Below are 18,837 nucleotides of genomic sequence, written 5' to 3' on the forward strand. Positions count from 1 at the left end.
ACTGGACTATTGATGAATGGCAGCATGTTGCCTGTTCGGGTAAGTCTCGTTTCAAATTGTATAGAGCGGATGGACGTGTACAGGTATGGAGACAACGTCATGAATCCATTGACCCTGCATGTCAGCAGGGGACTGTTCTAGCTGGTGGAGACTCTGTAATGGTGTGGGGGCGCGTTCAGTTGGAGTGATATGGCACTCCTGACACATCTAGATACGACTCTGACAGGTGACACGTACGTAAGCATCCTGTCTCATCACCTGCATCCATTCATGTCCATTGTGCATTCCGATGGTCTAGGGAAATTCCAGCAGGAGAATGCGACTCCCTACAGTTCCAGAATCGCTACAGAGTGGCTCCAAAGACACTCTTCTCAGCTTAAACCCTTCCACTTGCCACCATTTACCCAAACATGAACATTGTTGAGCATATCTGGGGTACCTTGCAACATGTTGTTCAGATGATTTCTCCACGCCGTCATACTCTTACGGATTTAACGACAGCCCTGCAGGATTCATGGTGTCACTTTTCTCTAACACTACTTCAGACATTAGTCGAGTCCACACCACGTCGTTTTGTGGCACTTCTGCGTGCTCGTGGGGCCCTACACGATATTAGGCAGGTGTACAACTTTCTTTCTATCTTCAGTATATAACAGTTATGTCGATGACACCATAATTTTCTTTTATGGGAATGCGGAAGACATGAAGCTGGTGGCTGAGGAAATGTGTACCATGCATCCAAAAATACAGTTTACTTTAGGAAAAACCGAGCGAGGTTTCGCAGTAGTTAGTGCACTGGACTCGCATTCAGGATGACTATGGTTCAATCCCGCGATCGGCCATCCTGATTTAGGTTTCCCATGATTTCCCTAAATCGCTTCAGGCAAATGCCGAGATGGTTCCTCTGAAAGGTCACGGCTGACTTCCGTCCCGAATCCTATGAGACCGATGACCTCGCAGTTTGGTCTCTTCCCCATAATCAAACCACCCTTAGGAAAATGGAATGATATCCTCAGTTATCTTGACTTAAACATTTCATACGCTAATGGGAGGGACAAATTCGGCATCTTCAGAAGACTCACATCCAACTTCCATGCAACATCATGCCATCCTAAGCGGTACTAGGACGCCTATTTTCAATCAATGTTATGTAGAAAGATACGACTGCCTTTGGCACAGGACGAGGTAGCTGAGGAGATGGACATGTTTCAGCAGATGCAAATATGTACGACAGTTCTATGTCAATGTACATATACAAAAACTAATACGTGGACAACACGAATCTACACTTAGGAAGAAGAGTAGTTTTGTCACCATGGCATACCGTGGCACAACGTCGAATAAAATCGTAAGGTCCCTACGTAAATCTAATGCAGAAGTTGCCTTTATAGCTTAAGGGGAGTTTGAACAGAAACGTTTTTTCACATTTTCGGATTTTTATCTCATTATAAAATTTCCAATTTTCCGAATAAAATGCTTATAAACTCACATGGGAAGTATTTTATTTCATTTTTAAATATAATCTACACGTTGAAAATGTTAAAATTTTTACGTGTATTACTTCAAGATGTAATAAAATCGGTAGTTTTTTATATAGAAGGCTGTGGATTACTGTGTTATAAAGATTAAATTACGTGTTTGTATTAAAAGCACTGTCAGAAACAGTACCGAATCGTTTCATAGTATAAACACGCGTTGTATGTCGAAGAGCTAACGTTTTTCCTAGGAAAAGTGACGAATATATTGGTAAATCTCTCAGAAAGTAAATTATGACGCCAAAACAAAGTGTTTTTAAGAAACGTGGGTTTCATGGTCATAGATTTTCTAATAGAGGGAAACATTGTGTTCAACATGTGGCGTGTGAAGTTACAGACTAAGAAATACAGGCAAACTCGACATTATCTAGAGAATACCCATTAGTGCTTCGAAGATTAAAATGAAACGTTCCGGTACACAGTTTCCTCAAAACGAAAGTGGATACTGGAAAGGTAATAGACTTCCAGATTTTAACCAAGCATTGTTATAAGTGTAAAACAGGGAATTAAGAAGGATATAACTGTGACATAAATTATGAAGGACCAGTTAGTATGGAGGCCTCTGCAGCTATTGAAATTTTAAGTCGATCTGTGAACGAAAGGGGAGTGTGTTACACTAAGTTCTTAGGTGATGGAGACTCAATAGCTTATAACAGTGTAATAGCCGCTCAGTTTCATGGTCAGGAGATTATCCCAAAACTGGAATGTGTTGGTCATGTCCAGAAGAGGATAGAGGATGAGCACCACGTTGAGGAATTTGAACCAAAATTTGAGAGACAAGAAACTTTCTGATGGTAAAACCATAACAGGCAGACTGACAGATAAAATGTTGATGAACTGCAGCAGTATTATGGGATGGCCATTAGAAATAATACTGACGATTGATATGTGTTGAAAATGAAGCAGGCAGAAGGGGTACCTTCTTCCAAACACTGTCAACTGATGAAAAACTAGTACACCACCATTACCCTCCTGCACCTGATTCATGGTGCAATTATCGAAATGCCCAGCACTCAAACAGTTCATACAGCCATAAACATTCCATCCTGAATCACTGTAGAAGTGTCTGTATGGTCGGACTCAAAATCCCAATGAGCCGTTCAATAATCTTACATAGATTCGCTTACGAAAAAATGTTTTTCGTTGTAATGAAGACAGAAGACACTAAAGTGGGGTTGGGGGGGGGGGTCAATGGAAGTGCTACAGCATATGGGAATTACTGCATCAGAGGACTTGAACGGATGGATACGGTTCGCATTGATAAAGCAGAGTATGCAGCACAGTTGGCCACTAAGAAGTCCAGAAAGAAGAAAAAACTTGGAAAAAGATCAAGAGGATGGTATACAGTATAGTTTAGGGTGCTTCTGAGTGACTAAAAATAAAATATTAAGCACAGTCTTTTGAAACCTTAGAAGCCATCCCTGAAAATTTACATTTTCTGTTGCATTTTTCCCTAAATCTCATAAACCACTTCGAGTAGAGTATTCAAATTTTCAGGGAGTAATAACATAAATATCCTGAATCTACTGAATTAAAAGAAGAACATAATGTTATGTATAATTAAAATTATTTAGGATAACGTACAAAAAAGTACACAAAATTTTAACCGCATAGTTAAAAAATTGTATTTCCGGAAGCAGTGGCAAAAATGCAGTTATTGTAGTTCAATAGACTCAGAACATACAGTTTAATGTTTTGTAAAAGTTTTATGTCAATGGCTGCTGTAGCTCCTCAAATACAGGGAAGTCAAATCACTAAATTTAACATTGTCGGGATAGGGCGTTCCGACTCCCCTTCAAATACATAGAATTCCTCGTAATATTTCACAAGGAAACAATAAATATTTTTACACTCCATTGTTTATGAGATAGAATGTGGTGGTTGTCAGTAGAACTACATTTGACAGACAGGCTGAACATTCAAAGCTCGCTTTAATTACCGTACGCTTACACAAAGTAAAAGTGCTGTAGGTACGCATTTACCAACGTACAAACAGGAAAGGAGTAGTATTGAAAATAACATGGAGATTTTAAACAGAGCAAACATAGGGAAGTACCTTGACGTGCTTGAGGAATTTCAAATTTATTCTGGCAAAAGAAAGAACTCGACAAAACTATTAACGAAGATAAGAATTTTCCATAACGCTTACTTTAATATTTACGACGACGTTCTCCAGTAGGTACGCATGTTCCACAAAACTGAATCTGCTTTATGTATGAATGGTGTCTGCACGTCTTTTGGGAATACAGTAGACTGCGAGCAAGGGCAGTAATGGACGGGATCGCTTCCTTCCGGCATATGGATATTTGGGTCGGACGGGTTACGTGCTTGGATAGCCGAAGCGCTTATGATGGCTGTTCACGTAAAGCGGGATACCAGCGTTCGATTCCCGGTCTGCACATCTGTCGCCGATGAGTTCGCTCAACGCCCCACTGCAGCTAAATGTCTGAAATTTCTTTCGGCACGTTGAATTTGATTGTCAATTTCTCTGGCAGAGGAGGAAGGTAGTCGCCGTAGACTGCAGGCCGTGATATGCTTGAACATACCACTGTATTGATCGTCACTTAATCTGCTATGGTAGGTGGCACAATCTAACGGCCACTGTGTTATATTTCTCACACTTCTACCATCATACGCCTACATAATTTATTGTCGTAGTAAAAATTTTTTCTTACTTTTGTAACTGTACCCTCTCTTCACCCATTTTTAGAGACTGAATTCGTGATTTCCTGTCAGATAGGTCACAGTTCGCAGTAATTGACGGAAAGTCATCGAGTAAACCAGAAGTAATATCTAGAATTCTCTAAGGACGTGTTATAGGTCCTCAGCATTTCCGGATCTGCACAAATGATTTAGGAGATAATGTGAGCAGCATACTTAGATCGTTTGCAGATGAGGCTGTCATTTACCGTCTTTTAAAGCCATCCGACGAGCAAAACCAATATTGCAAACTGAGTTAGACAGGATATCTGTATGGTGCTAAAAGTTATAACTGACTCTGGCTAATGAAAGGCGCGAAGTGAGCCACATCGGCACTAAAAGGAATCCGCTAAAGTCGATTACGTCACACAAATCACAACTCACACAAACATGAAGGCTGTATATTCAACTAAATACTTATGGTTTACAATTGCGAAACCAGAAATTGTAACGATCACTTAAATTTTGTTGTGATGAAAGCAAACCAAAGACTGCGATATATTAGAAGACCACTCAGAAAATGCTACAGATCTACTATAGAAAGTGATTACACTACGCTTATCCGCCCTCTTCTGGAGTATTACTGTGGATCAGCTTCAAAGATGACTAACGGAGGACATCGAAAAATTTCAAAGAAGGGCAGTTCGTTTTGTATTATAACGAAATACGGGAAGAGTGATAAGCATTTGATTCACGAATTGGGGTGGAAATCATTAAAACTAAGGCGTCTTTCGTTGCGGCATGATCTTCTAATGATATTTCAGTCACCAACTTCCTTCTCAGACGGTGAAAATATTTTGTTGGCGCCATCCTACAGAGGGAAAAATGATCATCATAATAAAACAAGGAAAATCAGAGCTTGCACGGAAACATTTAAGTGTTCGTTTTTTGTGGAACGGTAGAGAAGTAGCTTGAAGTTGGTTCAATTAACCATCTGCCAGGCAATTAATTGTGAAATGGACAAAAATATTATAGATGCAGATGTAGTTTACCGGTATGGTCCTCAGTATATTTGCAATTTTATTCATGAAAATGAAGGCAAATTCTTAAAGTTGTATTTTAACGGATGGATGATGCAAACTATGCTGATTAGATATGTTTGTTTATTTTGCAGTGTCTTTTAACGTATTCAAATGAGTACTAAAATCTGTGAAACATAATGTAGTGTGAGATCGTTTCTTTTGTGTACGTTTTCATATTTTTTGTACGATTCATCGTACATACGGAAATGTATTTCTTTCTCACATCTTTTAGTCCTTGATTTCATTATTTATTTCAGTTTATTTTGTGATGGAGGGATCTCTTTGACGCTGTTTTTTATACTAGCCTATGGCATATGCAAACGTCACGTGACTAGTCAAAATTTCTTACCCCACCCAAAACCTTTGTATTTTACGGTAGGTGACAAACTGCACGTTACGGCGACATGTATATATGAGTTCTCAAATATTCTGTTGGAACTGTGCAGCCTCTAAGGGTAACGTATGTAATGTCATCCTTTCGTAATTTTTATTGTTAATACTACTTTTTCCTGTTCCCATTAGACCTGAAGGTGATCTGCAGCGCAGATTTAACCCCTGTTCGGTAATAAAAGAGGTGATTCAGACGGTGTTTGATTATACAGGGTGAGTCACCTAACGTCACCGCTGGATATATTTCGTAAACCACATCAAATACTGACGAACCGATTGCACAGACCGAACGTAAGGAGAGGGGCTAATGTAATTGTTTAATACAAACCATACAAAAATGCTCGGAAGTATGTTTTTTAACACAAACCTAAGTTTTTTTAAATGGAACCACGTTAGTTTTGTTAGCACATCTGAACACATAAACAAATACTTAATCAGCGCCATTTGTTGCATTGTAAAATGTTAATTACATCCGGAGATATTGTAACCTAAAGGTGACGCTTGAAACCTCCGACGTTCAGTTACGTGATGTAACAAACACGGACCACGGTCGGCGAGCAGCATCTGCAGGGACATGTTTACTATGACGACCGTGTTTACGAGTGTGGCTGTAGTGCACTGTTGTGGTTTGGTCTAGCTGTCGCAGTGTGCGCATGTAGCGCTTGCTGCTATTATTCTGCATTCGTCTCCGCACGCAGACCAACTGTAGTACACCGTGTTACCAGACGTCTGTGATAGTGTAGTGTTGTAGGAACTGTGACCATGGTGCATTCGAACTCTGAAAATGCGGAGATGATACTCATCTATGGCGAGTGTCGACGAAATGCAGCTGAAGCCTGCAGGGTGTATGCAGAACGGTACCCGGACAGAGAGCATATAACGTGCCGCACATTGCAAAACATCTACCGCCAACTGTATGCAACAGGTATGGTCGTAGCACGCAAATGGGTCCGTAACAGGCCCGTCACAGGGGAAGCGGGTGCAGTTGGTGTGTTAGCTGCTGTTGCCATGAACCCACACATGAGTACACGGGACATTACGAGAGCCGGTGGACTGAGTCAAAGTAGTGTCATGCACATATGTCATGCACATACTCATCGTCACCGCTTTCACCCATTTCATGTGTCGCTACATCAGCAATTACATGGTGATGACTTTAATCATCGAGTGCAATTCTGTCAATGGGAATTAACGGAGAATGCGTTGCAGTTCTACCTGTTTACCGATGAAGCGGGTTTCACAAACCACGGCGCAGTGAATCTACGGAACATGCATTACTGGTCCGTGGACAATTCTCGCTGGCTCAGACAGGTAGAGCGACAGCGACCGTGGACTGTAAATGTATGGTGCGGAATCATTGGCGACCACCTCATTGGTCCTCACTTCATTGCAGGGGCCCAAACAGCTGCAACATACATCGCGTTTCTACAGAATGATCTGCCAACGTTACTCGAAAATGTCCCACTGGAAACGCGTCAACGTATGTGGTATCAGCATGATGGTGCACCTGCACATTTCGCAATTAACACTAGGCTGACCTTTGACAGGATGTTCGACGGGCGTTTTATAGGACGTGAAGGACGCATAAATTGGCCAGCCCGCTCTCCTGATCTTACACCTCTGGACTTCTTTCTGTGGGGTACGTTAAAGGAGAATGTGTACCGTGATGTGCCTACAACCCCAGAGGATATGAAACAACGTATTGTGGCAGCCTGCGGCGACATTACACCAGATGTACTGCGGCGTGTACGACATTCATTACGCCAGAGATTGCAATTGTGTGCAGCAAATGATGGCCATCACATTGAACATCTATTGGCCTGACGTGTCAGGACACACTCTATTCCACTCCGTAATTGAAAACGGAAACCACGTGTGTACGTGTACCTCACCCCTCGTGGTAATGTACATGTGCGTCAGTGAAAAAGACCAATAAAAATGTGTTAGCATGTGGACGTAATGTGCTGTTCCAGTCTCTTCTGTACCTAAGGTCCATCACCGTTCCCTTTGGATCCCTACGTAATTCGGTGCTCTCCGATACACACGATCGAACAGCGGAGGAGTGGTACTCAAGCGTCAACTTTAGGTTACAATATCTCCGGATGTAATTAACATTTTACAATGCAACAAATGGCACTGATTACGTATTTGTTTATATGTTCAGATGTGCTAACAAAACTAATGGGGTTCCATTTAAAAAAACGTAGGTTTGTGTTAAAAAACATACTTCCGTGCAATTTTTTTATGGTTTGTATTAACCAATTACACTAGCCCCTCTCCTCGCGTTCGGTCTGTCAGTATTTGATGTGGTTTATGAAATATATCCAGCGGTAATGTTAGGTGACGTAACCTGTATACTGGCGTCCTGGAGTGCCATGTACTCAACGGACACTGACTGACAGCGTGGTAGTAAAACGAAGAATCAACATTATTTCAGGAAGGTTTTGAGTAAAGCTTGTGACTGATTTCCCTGTCCTCACAGCAGGTTCAAAGTACTGGCGTACCTACCCGATTAATACAAAGACCAAACTCATAACGATTTGCATTACCAAATAATTATTTGTCAAGGAGTATTAGTGTTAAGATTGTCTCGGTAAGTTCATTTACATCCTTGTGACCTTTCGTCAAGAACTACCACCCAAAAGGATATTCATGAGGTTCCGTGTCCTTACTGAACTTTTAGGTCAACATCTCTCGCCGTTTGTTTGAAGCAACCTTGCTGACGGAATGTTGTGTGACAAGCAGTCCTAACACCCTGTGTTTAAACCTTATCACAGTCTACCTTCCTAGTATGTCCTCAAAATCAGTGGCAACAGTCTTGGTGGCACACAGCAGCACACCGAAAAATGCTTCTGTTTGTGTTCAAGCATCAATAACTCTCAGAAATGGTGATGGGTGAGTCCTGTTGTTGTGGTGATACACATACAGAAAATTATAACGGCCATAAAAATATTACTAACGCTATCTCATTCTAAATAAAACTCTAAGAGCAAATATACCTAAAACCCTTTCATATAATCAAACACAACGGTTAATTAAGTGTCAGCATACCTCATCATAATACGTAAGGAAACAGATTCGTGAGAGCAACGGATGGCACTAGTTTTCATTAGCTTCATGTTTGTAGCGATGGACGCTACAATGAGGCTGTTTTCCCCCAGTCTGTATTCATCTATTCACAATGAATGCAATAATTAAGTATGTGCATAGGAATCACTCAATCTCATATCCATACTGCTCGTATGTAAAATGAATAAGGTAATGAGGGTCAGTGCTAGCACATGTAGCAGTCATTTGTTCACCAGCAGCAGCCAACTTACAAGGGAAACTCCCCATCGCATCCCCCACAGGTTAAGTGGTAAAGTGGCCCAGTGGATTATCCGTCAAAAATTGCACACTGAACAAGCACTAAAACGCGAAGAAGATGTACTGAACTGAGGGAAAAGTAGAAAAATAAGAAAAGTGAATGGTCCAATCTGAAGATGTGCAACATCGAGACGCTGCAAGAACAATGGCGTCGTGGTTGTGTGATCACGGTGTTGGATTGTAAAGCGGGCTTTCCGTGTTCAAATCTCCTTCGCTCCTGATTGGTTTCCATGAAATGATAAACTTTCCATTTTGTGATTGCCATGTGTGCTCTCTTTCTGCAGTCCTTGGCAATTGCCAGACTATACATTGGTTATAGAATATGAGTCATGTGGTTAGAATGTATTGCCGTAGCAAATAAATTTGACGAATAGTGAGAGCATGCGAGATGCCGCATAGATCTCTCACAGAAATGGAAACACCAAATAAATTGGTGCGAATTATGTAAAAGAAACTCAAGATTCAAAACTTACAAAACGGAAAGCAAGAGCCATAACACGTGGTACCTTTTTTTCTGACGAAATTATGAACTGTCGATCCGATCACTGACGTGTCTGTTCGCTGTATTCAAATATGTGTCTGTGTCGTGGTGCAACGAACGTTTGCAACAGCGAGATGTAAGGAAGGGACCTCCTATCTGCCTGTGCTGGAGAGAAGTGCTACCAGAGTGAGGCGTAAAATAAATGACTTACTTCCCTTTCAAACACGAAGCACGTGGAAAATACCACCACCAAGGCCTGCGATGCAGTTCGTGGAACGTACTGGAATCTATATCAAACATGCTGGCTTATCTTAGAGATAGCTATAGAATGTGTGTCATAAAACTTCAAAGAGATCAAATAGGTGGTTCGAATATGTAACAGCCAACAACAGGCAGCATTCAACACTATTCCGCAACTGACATCCTCTGCACTTGACTTGCAGAAACACTGCATGTACTAGCGTCGCCATTCGCTATACTCCTGCACCCGCGTTGTCTGTCGGAACGTACCTATTTGTCATCAAGTGTAGCGGGTAAGGGGTGTCTTTGTTATTACAAACTGGAATGTGGTATGTGGAGACTGCAAACTCTGTTAGCTTCATCAGTAATAATCAGTAGATCTAAAATCGTCCTCTTCTGTCTTTTTCAGTTCTCTCACACACACCTGTTGGCACTAAGAGTGTCAAATTGGCGTTTCTCCTCATGTCAGAGCTTAGGTTTGAGCTACTATCCCCGAGGTACCAACGTGTATCCGCGGCTACAGATTGAATAAAAGTTTCTTCCATTTGTCACCTACTTTTTCTTCTTTTCCTAAGATACTACCTGCACGCAGACATTTACAATCACCAACCTTTAGCTACTGCATCAACAAATATATACGAATTACAAAAATGGATGTACGTATGTGTGTATGTATATGTGTGTGTTGCACATCTCTTCCTAAACCACAAGACCAATTACAACCAAACTTTGGTACATACATCCCTTACTGTCAAGCACAATCGCAGTGGCACTAAAAACCGGCTACCGATCATACCTGTGGGGATAGAGCGCCTTAAACAAGGAGATGCGTGAAAAACAGCCGCATAAAGCATGACGTTTAATTTATTACTTCTGTGCTACTTTCTCCATTCGCAACATACTTTGCAGACAGTATCCACATATGACGTTAAACGCACCTACAAAATTATATTGTTGTACTACACATAGTTCAGGAGAAATGCGTAAAAAATGCCGAATTATACATGACATTTAAATTTATTACTTCTTTGCTACTAATACTATTAGCAATACTTTTGCAGGCAGTATCCACATATGCTGCTGAATGTACGTACAAAATTATATCATTGTATGACACATATATCAGGAGTTATGACGTAATAAAACACTGAGATGCGTGAAAAACTCTCGCATCATTCATGACGTTTAAATTTATTACTTCTTTGCTACGATCACTATTTACAACATACTTCGCAAACAGTATGCACATAAGGTGCTAAATGTACCTACAAAATTTTGTCATGGTACCACACACATTTCAGGGGATTTGATATTCGAAACGCTGAGATGCGTGTAGACATGTCCCTATCTGAACGAAATTTTAGTGCATTTATTCTTTACCACTAGAAATTTTAATACATTTCTTCTTTACCCCTAAGACACTCCTACTGTCGAGTTAACTTAAGGAAATCCCGGGAAATGGTCTTTTGGGACTCTGAAGTGGGTATTCTGTTTGATGTCCCGCCTCATGGTGCAACGATCAACTCTGAAGGGTATTGTGCTACTCTTAGGAAACTGAAGAAACGACTTCAGAGTGTTCGGCGTCACAAAAAATGCAAACGAACTTCTTCACGACAACACAAGGCCTTACAGAAGTCCGTGCTTTCGAGAGGAGCTCACAAATCTTTGACCGTTCTTATCACCCACCCTATAGCCCGGATCTCGCACCTTCCGACTACCATCTGTTTGCCCCAATGAAGGATGCATTCCGCAAGAAGCACTACGTGGATGACAGGAAAGCTACTGAGGAAGCAAGACTTTTCTCCGACGTCGACCAGTAGTGAGGTACCATACGGGAATACAGGCTCTCCCAGCAATGTGGCGTAAGGCCGTCGCATTGAACGAAGATTATTTTGAAAAATAGCGTTTTGGAGCTAAACAAGTGGGGAATGGTATGGTGTAATGGAAGCATGATTAAAATCAAATTGCCTTCAGAAAAAAAAGTGTTGAATTAATTATTGAACGTCCCTCGTATCACGGAGAATCTTCAGCAAGTAAAGGCGATTCTTTCAATATACTGTCTATATATTGTTGAGTCGAATGGTGGTCTATTTTTTTTAAATTGTCGGATTAGTTAGAGTTCAACGACTCAGTAAAAGTGTACGCGGCACGAACCCACGTACAGAGGGTCATTTCGTGGGAGACGCTTGGAGTGACCAGGCCTGTGCTGGTGCAAGTAACGCTTATCAAACTGAGTCGGAGGCATTATTTAACACTAACATCCCGTGTGGAGACACGGGACGTAGCACACATCTAGAAGGCACAGGACTGACTTTTAGTGTGAGTTTATGCTTTAACATTTCGCAGCGAGTGTGGGTGTTAGCACAATCTGTCGGAGCGTTGGTTTATTCTTTGTACGCCTGCTTGGGAATCAGTGAATATTTGCAGTCTCTTTTTCTTTGAATCTCGGCGCTCGTCTGAACTTCAACTGTTGTTAGTATGTAAATAGGTGCAGCTCTGGACTTTTAAATTATTTGCTGTTATTTTGTAATACTTTCTGGCATTCGTGATAGATATAATAATTTATTTCAAGTAAATATCCAGCTTGTTAATTTAAATAATGAAGAATAATTTACTCTTTAGTTTTAGTTTAGTGAAGATTTAACAGCACTGATTGCTGCTTAGTGAAAGTAATCGGCACACATTTGTGACATGACAACGCAACCTTTAATATGCTGGTCAGTTTAATTTGTATCGGATACTGATCATATAGAATCCCCATCTGTTGTGATACGATCTTCTCAGATATCTATTCACATCGTTCTTCTACTACTTTTTCTTGTGCAGGATTGGCATGTTTCTTAACGGAGATACTACCTGCACGCTGACATTTACAATCACCAACCTTTAGCTACTGCATCAACAAATCCATGCGAATTACAAAAATGGATGTACGTATGTTTGTATGTATATGTGTGTGTTTCACATCTCTTCCTAAACCACAAGACCGATTTCAACCAAACTTGGTACATTGACCCCTTACTGTCAAGCAACAACCGCAGTGGGAGTAAAAACCGCCTAACGATCATAGCTGTGGAGATAGAGCGCCTTAAAGAAGGAGATGCGTGAAAAACAGCAGCATCATGAGGGCATCGTTAATTTCAAGGGATGTCCGGATGCCCTTCGTGTCGCCACCCGGTTTACATCTGGGATTGAATATGTCTACCATAACTGTCTGCATGTAGTGTTATTCTTGTGAAAGTGAGCAAAAGTATTCGAAATATTTGCGTATCTTATAACTGAGGCGGAACTTGGGTATCAGCTCGGCAATCAACTAGTACGATGTGGGATACCGCCTAAAAATCACATCCAGGCTAGCGAACACACCGAAGCTCGTAGTTAAACCGACGGGCGACTCGATCTGGGACCGTCGCTCCTTCCTATCCCAGAAGCGAGACCTTTTTTTCCTTATCATAAAGATTGTGAATAACCAGGAAACTAATTCACAACCCATTATCTTTTTTTCATTTTATGCAGATATTTCTTTTATTTTTTATTTTGTTATGTGTATAACGAAGAAAAGTGAAGAAAAAAGGCTTCACGTGACTGGGCACCAGAAACAGGGAGGAATCGAAGACCATAAGGGAATTTAACCAATACCATCTCAATTTAATACAAGAGATAGCACATTTGCAAAAAGCACTCGATAATGTGTGAACCGCGGCCACTTTCAGTGTGAGGTCTCCAGATACTAGTGGAAGACACGGGGATAGGGATCGATTCCTCACTCAGCAACGGAGTGACCCAGAACAAGAAATTCATCCGAGAAAGTGAGTTCAGGCTCTCGGGAAAGAAAAGCCAACTGTCGACGAATCCATTCTTCACACTGATCAGTCGGGAAATGGCCTATGAGAAACAGACGGTCGCCATTCGCTATCAAACGATGAATGACCCTATACCAAGACGAAACAACCTCCATCGATAATATAGGAGGAATACATGAGACCAGACAGTTTTCCACGGGATTTGACGGGGAAGCTATTTCAACAGGGAAGAGGAAAGGTGGTAGACACCAAGAGGATAATAAGTCTCTGGTAGTGAATTGCGTCTTTGGAAGTACTCGTATATTAACACCTATTAAACTGACACTTATAAAATATTTGCGGATGTCCCGCAATTTCGGTTAATCCGTCCAGCGTCAAAGGGAGGAGTCACACTGACCAGCTGGAAACAGGGAAATGAACTAAATTTAACGGAATACGGTGCCTGTGTACACGTTAAAACATTATGCCGTACAAAGAAGATGGACGACTTCTAGTTAATATCAGGACTACCTAATGTTCCGAGTTTGGGGGCCTGGCCGCCACTTCGTAATGAACTCAGAAGAGGTGTCGTCGCCTTAAGAATCGACCGGATAATTGTTTGAGTCTGCACGCCATCATCATGCATCAACACACATCTGTATCCGGGCGTGTATTTTATGTTTGGTGTTATTATTAATTCATCATGATTTGTTCAGTTTGTTCTCGCATTCATTTTAAATTGTGAGTAATTAACCTGCCTAAGCAGATTTTCTTTGATAAAAGGATCATTTGTCGATGTAAATAAGGGCATTAATGTACTGGTGCATGACCATCTGTATGACGTACAAGGTCGTGTCAGCTTTCTCACAAAGTGGTACATTAACGTTCCCCGTCAATGACCTTCTTAGGTGCAGTAAACTTGTATTTGCTGCTAGAGGCTGATTTCAGAGGGATAACTCCGCAGTAGGTGAGCTAGTATCAAGGGTAATTTTATAAATGGCACACATCGACTGCAGGTATGAGAACACTTGAAACCATTTTGTTCGTCTACAGCACACAGCTGTAAACCTGTACCTCTCACTGGAGGATGCTTCACCTCAGTGGCAATTACAGAGATTGAAAAAAACTTAATAGCCCCTTTATATACCTCCATCAATAAAAGACGAAACTTTAGGTAGAGAAAGTTGCGGTAAACTGCGGCCTAATGTTCATAAAACCGATGACGCCAAGGATGCAAAGCGATGTGAAATTCAACATGCTCTTCAGAGTGTCGACTCGTTCCCTTGGTCTGCTCGATCACCAGATCTGTCTCCGATAGTGAACATATGGGACATCATCAGACAACAACTCTAGAGTCTTCCACAAACAGCATAAAGCGACGGTGCAGCAGGAAGGAACTCCATCCCACAAACTGATATCCGGTAGCTGCAGAACACAATTCATGCTCATCTGCGTGCTTACATTCAGCATTTCGGTGGTGACACCGGCTATTAATGTACCAGCATTTCACATTTGCAATTGCTTCTTTCGCACTTAAACGTGTGATCTAGCAATGTTAATCACTTAAATATGATACCTACACAAATGGATTCCCTAAATTTCATCACTCTACATTAATCATTTTTTGGTGTTACGACTTTTTTCCCTCCTGTATAAGGAGTCCCAGAAATGTTGCGACAAGCTTCTGGGTGAAGTGGGGAACACTACATATATTTAGAACCACATAGCAACCCAAGGCCGCAAACGTCAGAGGTAGGTTCTAGCAGACGTCGAAGATCGGAAAACAAACAAGAGAGCGACTGATTTGAAACATTTCTTTGGCATAATGAGTCCACATTGTGTACGACATGAATACAGCTCCAATGTTACAACAGATGCTCCAGGTTTGTACCTTCAGGCTCCACGCATGCTTATCACCAACATAGTATTGACTGCCGGACACCCTCGAAGTACAGGACGTTTCTTTGATAGTAACAGCTGCGTGTGCTACTCACGACGAGATCCGTTTCCGACTCCATACAATCGCAATACCTGAAACATTTCATGGTTCCAAAGGGAATGAAATCAACGCCCGATAAAACTGATGAGCGTGGAGGCCAGCCCACCACGCCCAGTCCATCGATTCGGAAATAAGCTATTCAGCTGCCTACGAACAGCCAGTTCAAAATGAGCAGGCACCCCATCATCTGGGAACCACACGGTGCCCCTGACATTTGCTAAAACAACTTCATGCAGGCCGGGAAGAACCTCATACAGAAAGGTCTGATAATTCGCGGCCGTCAAGCGGGCTGGTAAAATGTACGGTGCGGCTAAGCTGTCGTCGCCGACCAAACACGCCCACACATTAACTGTGAAACGATGTCATGCCATGTGGTGTCACACTGTGGCTTCCTGTTGCTATGAAATGCTTATTTCGATGATTGAATACATCATCCCTGCTGAATATAGCCTCGGCAGTGATCAACACATTAGATGTGATTGGACATTCGGCCATTTTGTTGGAGAAACCACTGTGCGAAACGCACACAATAGTCACTGATGCGCAATAACTGCATCCTTTGGAGATGAAAAATGTGTAAGGACTCGGCGTTCAAAACACGCTGGACTCTGCTACAAGGCATTCATAAGTCCGCGACACACACCCATAGTCTAGGTGTAGCGCCGTTGATTAGTAATCCTGGGACACGAGTTCAAATTCCTCGGCCGATTAAATTATGCAAGCGCACGGGAAAGCGGTCTGCGTGGCGCCACCTGGGGGAGGTGTGTGGCCTTCCAAAACTGGGTTAAAACCGCCAGGAGACCCTCTGATTCCCGGAAATCTTCAGATTTTTCTGAAGTGCTCCTGAGGCTCAGAGGAACCTGTGTGGGGCGGGGACCGTAATCTCCTATCCCGTGGCCTTGACGTGGCCCCGGCGCTCAGTAACCCCCTTAGATGGGGTGAAGCTAACACGGGAAGGGCCATCCATGCATAACGTTAAAAGGCTAGCCCTTAACTGGGTGCAATCCTCACTGAACCGCACTGGCCCACCGCGAATTATCAAAAGCGGTGGGTGAGACATGGTCGGCCATGATCCCCCAGTACGTGTGGAGGCCCTCCGGGGAACATAACTCGGGTTTGAGTGCCGCACCGTCTCGATGATGTCAAACTCCACAACATAAGACCCGGGCCATACCATCATTTTCGCCACATCATCATTTTCATAACACCTCCGGGCTGTGGAACGGTGAGGGTTGTCGTTGTGTCAAGGAAGCACGTTAAACTCCCGTCAAGGTAGGACGTTAAACGCCCCCAACCCAAAGCGAAAGCAAAGGGTGCGTGGCAGAGGGGGAGCTGTGTCAGAGGGACTGAACATCTGTCCCTCTTCTTCTTTTTCAAAATGGTTCAAATGGCTCTGAGCACTATGGGACTTAACATCTGTGGTCATCAGTCCCCTAGAACTTAGAACTACTTAAATCTAACTAACCTCAGGACATCACACACATCCATGCCTGAGGCAGAATTCGAACCTGCGACCGTAGCAGTCGCGCGGTTCCGGACTGCGCGCCTAGAACCGCTAGACCACCGCGGCCGGCTCTTCTTTTTCGCAGGGCACAGACCAGCGGGTGCTCTGCATGCCGGCGACCTCGTTTGCCGGCGTGGGATCTCGGCGTGAGTCGGCAAGGGTGCTTCGCCGCGCCCGTGGGTAACCGGGACGTGTTCTGCCAAACCCAGGAGGTGGTGACATCACCTGGGCCAGGTTAGCTGGGTCCAGACCGCCGAACGACTGTGTGACCGACCCGCTACCTGAGTAGGAGCGGGTCCTAGGCCTTTTGGTGTGAGCTCGGGCAAGTAGGGGGCGAAGGGCGAGGAGTGCATCCACTTCTCCAGAGTGCGGGGTGCACTTGCCAGTGAGTGCTGGGAGAAATCGTCGGTGACGAGGCCACTGAAGGGGACCAGTACACTGACAACAGTGTGCTGAATCCCGCAGCTCAGGACTGCTCTTGACCTAGGGACGAGGTTGGTGGGCGAGCTGCAGTTTTTTAGTCTCCCCCCCCCCCCCACCGCCCCATGCCAGAGGAGCCGGTCCGGGGTTAGACACAGGCTTCCAACCCATTTTTTCGCTTGTCTAACAATGATGGCTACCGAAGAGACAAGCGACCTGAGTGCGCCCATAAGGGCTTCGATGCTAGCTGATCCCTCGCCACAGGATGGCCTGGGCCAGACGACGGAGGAGAGAAACTTAGAAAGACACATGAGAATTACCCAGTTTTTAGACCAAAACGTCAAAAATGCTAAAATCAGTCATGATGCAGTGCAGGCCATTTAAAATGAACTGGCGGCATGGGCGATCGCCAGTGCTAAGCTAGAAGGGAGGATTGAAGAACTAGAGAAAGAAAACGAACGACTTAGGAAACAACAAGGAAAGACATGGGCCGGCGTTGCAGCACAGGCTGCACCAAAGGCCCAAACAACAAAAGAAACTATTGCAAAGGTCTCTAAACGACCGGACACTGCAGTCTTCTTAAGATCATTACCCGGCCAGGACATTAAAAAGTACAGGAAGTGTTTGCCACCACTGTAAACCCCGTAAGAGAAAAAACTAAGATTAACAAAGTAAAAGTAACTAAAAACGTAGTTATTGTAGATGTAGCCTCAGAAGACGACAAAAACAAGCTCTTAGGAAACTAAAAAATGTGCAAGTCAGTTAAATGTGAACCCCCTCGTAAGCGAAATCCACTTGTCATCCTGTATGACGTTCCAAAATCAATGACAGACGAGGACCTATGCGAGACCCTATACCAACAAAACCTTGAGGATTCAGATATAAGCATAGAAACATTCTTAAAAGATTTTAAACTCAGATTTAAGACGGGACCTAGGGACAGAGATGTAGTTCATCATGTTGCTGAAGTTACAGGGGGATTATGGAGGAAATTGACAGCTATGGGCAGGGTGTACATAGGTTTTCACGCCATAAACGTGAAGGCCTACCTGATCGTACCCCGTTGCCACAATTTTGGGGACATTGACCACATTCATAAATACTGCAGTAGGAAGCCAGCTTGCTCCAAGTGCGGAGAGGAAGACCATGTAAGGAAGGACTGTAGGAAATCCGCTGTATGCATACCATGTACACGAAGGCGCAAAAGGACCTGTGGCACAACCGGGAGGAACTGTCCAACATACAAACTACTCGAACAACGCCTGATCTCTAGAACAGATTATGGCTGAAGGCAACAACAAAACCGAATCAACCAATAAAAGAAAGTCTCCAAGCAAGAAGAGAAGGGATGCGGAAAGAGCAGAGAAATTCAAAGAATTGTTGAAATCTCTTCAGGAG

This window comes from Schistocerca nitens, chromosome 8 (genome assembly GCF_023898315.1).
Source record: "Schistocerca nitens isolate TAMUIC-IGC-003100 chromosome 8, iqSchNite1.1, whole genome shotgun sequence".
Classification (NCBI taxonomy): Eukaryota; Metazoa; Arthropoda; class Insecta; order Orthoptera; family Acrididae; genus Schistocerca; species Schistocerca nitens.